This window comes from Bidens hawaiensis, unplaced genomic scaffold (genome assembly GCF_021521415.1).
Source record: "Bidens hawaiensis isolate Kalapana, Puna unplaced genomic scaffold, B.hawaiensis_p1.1 tig00015932_1, whole genome shotgun sequence".
Taxonomy (NCBI): domain Eukaryota; kingdom Viridiplantae; phylum Streptophyta; class Magnoliopsida; order Asterales; family Asteraceae; genus Bidens; species Bidens hawaiensis.
In genome coordinates, this window is record NW_027492435.1 from 403,418 (window position 1) to 411,291 (window position 7,874).

At 36.5% G+C, this 7,874-nt stretch overlaps 1 pseudogene; it reads left to right on the forward strand.

Annotated features, from left to right (window-relative positions):
* LOC143550182 (disease resistance protein RUN1-like) overlaps positions 1 to 6,865 on the forward strand; it is a 30,844-nt pseudogene extending 23,979 nt beyond the window's left edge.
* Positions 6,866 to 7,874: the final 1,009 nt, after the last annotated feature.

The following is a 7,874-nucleotide window of genomic DNA, read 5'->3' on the forward strand; positions in this document are numbered from 1 at the left end:
CCTCAACTTTAATCAACTTTTGAAAATTTAAAGAGTAGTTACAACTTTGATTCTCCATTTTTTAACTATATATTATTTATAATTTCACTTTTAACTCATATTCCCTCACGATTTTTAAACGGTCATAACTTTTTCATACTTTAATATATTTTTAAAAAGATTGCACCATAAAAACGAGCATTTAATTCTTTTTAATTTGAGTATGATATTGTCATAGTTTGTTTTCTGTTAAAAAAATAATATTTTACGTATGGACGTTTACGGTCCGGTTTTAATGGTTTTAAACTAAGCCGTGAGCCAAGCCAGTTTTTGTCATCAAAAACTGAAACTAAACCGTTGAAAATTAAAACCCAACAAAAACTAACCATTAAAAATGGTTAGGTTTCAGTTTCATTTGTATTTCGATACTAAACTGAGTTTAGAATAACAATTCTTAATCCACGGTTTCAAACGGAACGATGAACACCAAAAATCTCTTACGTGATTACCAAAGTCTTATTTCCCGCTGCATCGCGCGGACGCTCGTCTAGTATATACTTTACGAACCATTTTTATAATTTACATCTATTATTTCAACTAAAAATATTTTTTTAGGAATTATTAAAATATAAAATCTGATAAGAAAAATTCAAAGAATAAAACTATTGGGTAGCGTTTGGTATGCATGAATGAGAGTCGGAATGGAATGGATCATTATGATGGAATGAAAAAAAAATGTATATGGTTGGTCAATGCAATGAAATCACCCATTACCATGTCTATTCCCTGTAAACACGACAAATTCATTTCATCCACCCATCTTGTTTTTTTCCCATTTTATCCCTCTTTCACACTACATCACATCCACCACTACTACCATTTCACTCTCACCGCCACCACTACTACCCATTGCCCTCCGCCGCCCGCCACCACCAACACCCGCCTCCGTCGCCGCCACCACCACCGACCATCGCTCCCAGCCATCACCACCATCACCAGCCGCAAACCGCCGCCCACTAACACCACCACCAGCCACCACCAACAATTGCTCCTACCACCCACCACCACCATTACTGCTCGCCGCCCCATCACCACCATCCCACCGTCACTCACCACAATTTTTATTTTATTCTCGCGTTTTCTAGTTTACTAAAAAATAAAAACTAATAATTCAAGTCATTCATACATGGTAACCAAATATCTAATGATCCATTCTATTACCTCGTCCATTCTATTTTATCGCTCATTCTATTACCCTATACCAAACTTTCCTTTGATGTTTTGATTAGGTACACTAAATGATTGATCAGGAAAGCTAGTCGAAGAATTATGCAACTTCAACATGATGCCTTGATGAGCTTGTGCTCATCCTGGAGAGAAAGAGCAAGGGTGATCATTTTGTTCTACCTATTTTCTATGGCGTGGAGTCCACGGATAAAGAGGAAATTTTTCCATACAAGTCAACCTTTCTTCGTCAAAGTGGACGGCTGAAAACGTAAACAAGTGGAAGAACGCTCTACGCGAGGTTGCCGATTTGGGTGGTGAAGAAGTTTCCGGGTATGGTTCTTTGCCTCTTATTCTATTTCAGTAATTATTGAAGTGAATGTTAAAATTCTACTCACATTTCTGTATGAAAACCCCTTTAAAAAGCACACCCTCGAAAGAACTATAAGCGCTTTGATTTACATAATTTTTTTAGTATGTTAACATCTAATTTTTCAGTAATATACTTAATTAAATAATCTTTAAATGCCAACGGGCTTATTCATTCGGTTTTCTTGCAGGTACGAAACAAGCTTTTTGAACAAATTTGTTGATGCAGTTTACAATATGTTAGATCTTAATGAAGTCCGCCTTCCACCAAATATTGTAGGAATGGCCCGTCATGAAAAGGAGATCAATTCCTGGCTAGACCAACACAATCTTCCATTTTTAGTAATTTATGGTATGGATGGAAGTGGCAAATCTACACTGGCCAAGTATATATACAATTCAAATTGGAGAAGATTTGAATCTGTGAGTTTTCATGAAGTACACAATGGTTTAGTTGAACTACAGGAAAAACTTCTCAAAAGATATTTCATGTGGGAAAAACAGAAAAATACCTCATGTTTCCCGAGGAATGCCTAGGATTGAGTTGGCCTTAGAAAAGAATGAGGCGCTCATTGTTCTTGATGATGTTACTGAAAGTAAACAGTTAGTTAATTTACTTGGAACTGGTAAAATTAATTCAAAAAGCAAGATTATAGTTACACAGATAAATGGTTTATATCATCTTCTTGGAAGTGTCAGAAGTATGACATGAAATTATTGAATGATGATGACTCGTTAGAGCTTTTTTGTCATCATCCATTTAGATCTAAAAAGCCCATGGCGGGGTTTGAGCCGGTTGTACAACGTGCAATAAATTACTGTGAAGGAAATCCAATGGCTCTTGAGCACTTGGGCTCATCTTTACCCATGAGCATTTCCATCGAATATTTGGAAAGTCAAATGAGGTTACGGGAAACAGATTTTGATTCTCGACTTCAAGATGTACTCTTAAGACGCTACCAGTCATTGACATATGACACTGAGAGAGAATTGTTTTTGCATATCGCTTGTTTCTTTAATGGCATAGACATGGATTATGTGGGAGAGATATTAAATCCTGATTACGAAGCAAAGGCTGGGATCGAAACCCTGATTGACAAAGGTCTTCTCTCAGTTTCTTCTAACAAAAAGCTTACGATGCACAGATTGTTTCAGGAGATGGGGAAAAACATTGTCCGTCAAGAATCAACAAAACTTCCTGCAAAGCGTAGTTGAGTTTGGCTTAGTAGAGACTCCTACAGGATATTGAGCAAAGGAAAAGTAAGATGCTTCATATATTGTTTTATGTTTTCTACTTTCATTGTTACATATCCTCCAATATAATCTAACTTTCTGTAGTTTCATTTGTTTTTTAGGGTTCAGAAACTATAGAAGGTCTAGCACTTGATATGCAAACGCTATTCTTAGAAAAGGATCATGCACTAAAGGTGAGCTAGAATAAGTAAAACTCTTAAGTTTGGCTTTTGACTTTTTGATTGATTTTTGTTTTTGATATTGTACCTTGTTATGTATATATTTGATATAAGATAAAAGGAAGATGGAAAAGTTGCTGAACTTTGTCATCTTAAAAAGGAATTTTGCAAGTACTATTACTCTATGTTATGGATTTGTTACAATTTAAAAAGGTTAAATAAGTGGGACATGAAATGATATTTAACATCAACATAATTTGCTTCTTCATTATGCGTGCATACTGTAGGGATACATAACGTGTTCACGTGCATCAGACCTTACTAGATATTTTTATGCGAAATTTGCAGCCATCAGAACTTACAACAACTGCTTTTAAAGACATGGAGAAACTAAAATTGCTCAAGCTAAATTCTGTAGAACTTAAAGGATCCTATGAGAATGTTTCTGATGAATTAAGATGGATATGTTGGCACGGATTCCATTCAACAACCATACCGTCCGACTTATACATGGGAAACTTGGTGGCTATAGATATGAGCTATAGCAAATTGAAAGTATTTGAACCCCATATGGTAGTGACTCCAGTATCCTCTTTTTGTTGCTTCTTGTTATCTTATTAATCTTTATAAAATTAATATTACTTTTTCAACAGCATATTTGGACTTTGAAGATTCTAAATCTTAAAGACTCACCCAACCTTATTGAGATCCGCAACATTGACAATATCCCTAATCTTGACACTTTAATTCTTTGGAATTGTTCAAGTTTGGTTAAGGTTTGTAAAACCATTGAAGAACTATCAAGTCTTGGATTATTGAACATGACAGGGTGTAAAAACCTATTCAACAGGGAACAAATAGATATGTGTTCAGCTGCTACTTCTGCGGAAGTTACAAAACAACAATCATTTTCTTTCCCAATTTCATTGCATCGTTTATACCTCAATGGATGCCATCTTGAACGTACTGATTCGTTTCCTTTGAGTTTCAGTTTTCAACGAGATTTGCAGTATTTGAATTTAGGCAACAATCTATTTGAGTCATTGCCTTCCTATGATCATCTTGAAAATCTTCGGGTTCTTGACCTGAGTTTTTGCTCTAAACTCAAAAGCCTTCTATGCCTTCCAAGTACACTTGCTGAATTGTATATATATTACTGTGAGGTACTAAAGAGTATAACTTTCAAGTCACATAGGTTCACTTTGCAAGAGTTTGGCTATGATGGCTGTACAAATTTAAATGAAGTTGAAGGCTTTATGAAACTGTTCCTAATAGCTGAACTAAATGAAACTAATTTGGGACATATGAAATGGCTAAAAGAATATGAAAAACACGAGATGCACCTTGTTGGTGATGATGCGCTCACAGTATGCAGAAGTGAGCGTACACAGGTGCGTTGTTTCTCTCGTAAATTCATCATTAATTTACCATCTAATAACTAATTAATTATAAAGAATGGTTGACCCCTTCGTTTGTATGGTACAGATGTTGTACGAGTTCGATATAATGAGCACATCTCTGCCAGATATAAAGGATCCAAACTTGGTACCTAAATATATATCAAAATCATCTTATTTGTTCTTTGATGTGCCTTCGTGTCCTGAAAATAAGAGACTCAAAGGAATTGATGTAACTTTCAAGTATGCATTGTCTGGTAATGACTGGGCATGGTTTTGTTAAGTCAGTGCGGACAATGGTATTGTTGATTTGATGTACAACCCTATAGTCTTTGGCAAACCTAAAGTCGGTGAAGTATGTACATGGTTAAGCTATTGGCCAATTGGAAACACATTGAAAACTGGAGACAGAGTTCATGTATCAATTGTTGTGGTGAATGGATTGAAGGTACAAGAATGTGGTGTGAGCCTTGTGTACTCTGATCAGGAAACCTTGGAAAATAACATGGAACAGGGAAAAATTTTGGGATGTGATTTGTCTGGATTTAAACTAAGCACAGGAGCACACTATCTTTGTCGGCGTGATTTCTTTGATTTAATGGAGGTTGGTAGACAGACTCCTGATTGGTTTAGGACTTTAGTTGGTGATACCGTTGACTACGCTGGTATGTCCTTTTATTTCTAGCTAGTTTCTCTGTGTTTGTATTTTAATCTAAGCTGCAAATATATATACACACTCTTTTGATATCCTTTCTTTTTATGTTATAGAGGTGAGTGGATGGAGAAAGACAGGTCGGTTGAACAAGGTGAACCCTTCATTTACCGAGTTGAAATTTATTCGATGTATCATCCATGGTCCTCAGTTGGTAAGTTTGATATGTCATATTTCTCTTTTTCAATTTGTTACATGAAAGTTATTCTACACATGTAGTATTAGTCAAAAAGTGGCGATGCGGAAGCGACAACACGCACACACACAAAACGATAATATAAATACGACATAAGAATTTAACATGGTTCGGCCCCCACGAGGGGACATTCATGGGCTGCAATTATATTTTCTGATTTGCTTAAATAGAACCAAGATTCCAATTATAAGACTAGGGTATATATAGTGACAAAATCAGGGCAACACAATTTAGACTCCAAACTGTCCCCTAAATAAAACCGACCCAAAGTCCTTCACACCCAACAATCTTCCACTTGAAGGCCTTGTGATAAACTCTAGACCGCCATCCAAGCAAACAATAACCTAGTCATCCAGTAACTCTAGTAATCTCTAGCATAAGACATCACTCCGGTTCTCAATTCTCAAGAATAAGCTAGACTTCTATCAATCCTCTTTGTTGTAGTTGCCCTTTTTTGTGGTTAATTAAAAGGCCAATTGAAGCTCCCGAGAGCTCCAATTCGGTCATCACATAAACTGCCACGGAAAACCCCGCCATTGACTCATCTTCAACTTCAATCGGCCCGACTCATTCAGAGGGTAAACACTCTCCAAAATCAACTAAATATTCGCATGAGAGACTTTCACATTTGGATAACCGGTCTTCCTAACCCAACGTCACTTTGGAACCAAACCGAGAATACCCCGTGCTCCCTGATGCAGGAGGCACTCCGGGTCGTAGCGCTTTTAGGGCAGTGCTCCGGTTCAGTCACGTTCAGGTCAACGGCCCGGGTCGGTTCGCATTCGGTTGGACTCCCCGCTTCACTTCGTGTTCGGTTTGACGTCAGGGTCAGTTCCCATTCAGTTCGACCCGACTCGGCCCGCCGACGACCCAGACCGTTTCGACCCATCCCGGTTTTGGTTTTTTTGTTTCATTCTGGGACTAGGGTATATATAATGACAAAATTAGGGCAACACAATTTAGAAACCAAACTGGCCCCAAAATAAAAGCCGGCTAAACGCCTTCAAACCCTACATGTAGTTGGTACAATATGAATAGGCTACAAACTGGGTTTTCATTGCTTTTCTACTGTTACCAACTTAATGAGACAGTTTACCATCTTATACATGATTAACTAAAAATATTAACTTGAGCATTATATTCTGGCTTAACTTTAACATTATTTTGACCATGACTCTCCCTTACACCCCCCCCCCCCCAATGTTATGGGTAGAGGGTATGGGTTCAAAGTTATGTACATAACTTTAACTTTGAAGGGTGGTGTTTTGTGTGTGTGTGTGTGTGTGTGTGTGGTGTTATGGGTAAAGTTATAACTCGACTGGGCGTTACATGGCGCATAATGCATAATGGTGGAAAGTTATGACTACTCAGTTAGTAACAATTTGAGTTTTTGATTATATGGGATTTGGTGTTTATGATAAACAAACAGGAGGATATTTACAAGATTGAAGAGATGTCCAAATCATCTCTTGGTAATAAATCTTTGGGATTCACATCAAGCTTGCTAGAGAGGGAAATAAAATCTGGCAAAAGATCTGAAATAATTGACGAAACAAAAGACGTAAGTGAATATTAAGTTTAGTGGGTAAATGAAAGAGCTTAATGTTTAGTTGTGAAGGAAATTAAGTCTTTCTCTCAACTCAGGTAATTTATGTCAAGCAGTACAAGTCTAAGTCTGGCGATAAGACATCTGATCCTTACTCACATGGAAGGTATCACCCGGTTTCCTTTTCCCTGATATATTATTGCTACGTACATTTCCAGTTACAGCATGTTTTCCCTTTTATCAACAAACAGATGAATCAGTGTTTACACGTCAACACTACCATGCAATATGATGATTTTGTTAAAATTATAACTATATAACAGTAAAAATATAAAAATACTATGATAATTTTGTTAAACTTAATGAATAAAATACTTACACACAAGAACAAGAACAAGAACAATGTAATGATCACTCTAAATTCCTTTCAAACACTCAATTACTGGCATACATACTTCCTTCGTGATAAAGTTATTGTGAAACTTCGATACTAAACTCGGACGGTGAATAAATAATTAAGATTGAGAGTGTTTACAGAAAAAACGATAGGGCTTCTTCTAGGGGGTTCACGATTATGTTCGATTTGTTTTAACAAGAATTCATGGCACAAACTGTCTACTACGGTTTTGAAAAACGACAAATTAAACCGAAAGGGTGGGGAGGGGTTCTCTTGCTCAACGCTCACTCCTCATATGGAGATTTTCTTTCGGTGCCACAGGACCCAGCGTGGTGTTCCTGCTCAGGATTGTGATACCAGTTAGGACCCCACAGACTCGCTTGGGGTATAAAGCAGTCTAATGTCATTATAGTAATAAGAGTAATAACAATAATAACAATTATTTTTATTTTATTATTATTATTATTATTATTTTGGAAAACAAAATGAGTTTCTACAATTATAATAGCTTTTTTTATATATTATTAAAATTTTTATAGAAATTAAATGATTTTATAACCTTTTGTAAAAGTTTACAAATGACGTCCACTATTACACTGTGTTAAGAGCACCTACAACCACAATCCTTTTGTTACCACCTCT